Source organism: Myotis lucifugus, unplaced genomic scaffold (assembly GCF_000147115.1).
Source record: "Myotis lucifugus unplaced genomic scaffold, Myoluc2.0 scaffold_1, whole genome shotgun sequence".
Lineage (NCBI taxonomy): Eukaryota > Metazoa > Chordata > Mammalia > Chiroptera > Vespertilionidae > Myotis > Myotis lucifugus.
The window spans coordinates 12,327,693-12,328,148 of record NW_005871049.1 but is presented as its reverse complement, the minus strand read 5'-3'; positions in this window follow the sequence as shown (position 1 = coordinate 12,328,148).

Here is a 456-nt window from a genome sequence, read left to right as displayed (position 1 = left end):
TGTCGCCCAACCTCCTCGCTTCCAGATGGGAAAACTAAGGCCCAGAGAGCTTCATTGGCCAGTTGCATGGCTCATTCTTGGGGGAACCAAAACAAACAGGATGTATGCACAATCAAATTGGTGAATTTGGTGGGAAAAGATCTTGTTGAGGTATGAGCAGTGCCAAAATGAGCTTTGATGATTATTTAAGAGTTTCTTCATTCTGTCCTTGTCTTCTGCCATCATTGTAAACAAACAAAGCAGGCCGGAGGCTTCAGCCATAGATCCATGGGACGCCTTCCCGGGGCTTGGGGACTCAGAAGACCACCTGGGCCCTCAGGCCCCTATCAGCTGGCTGGGATGAGGGGTCCGAGGACAGCAGCACTAGCGAATTCCACACACGTTCCACACCCACGAGGTCTCCCTTAATTTGCCAGTACACATAGTAGTGAATTGCCCAATTGTTTCCCCTAAATG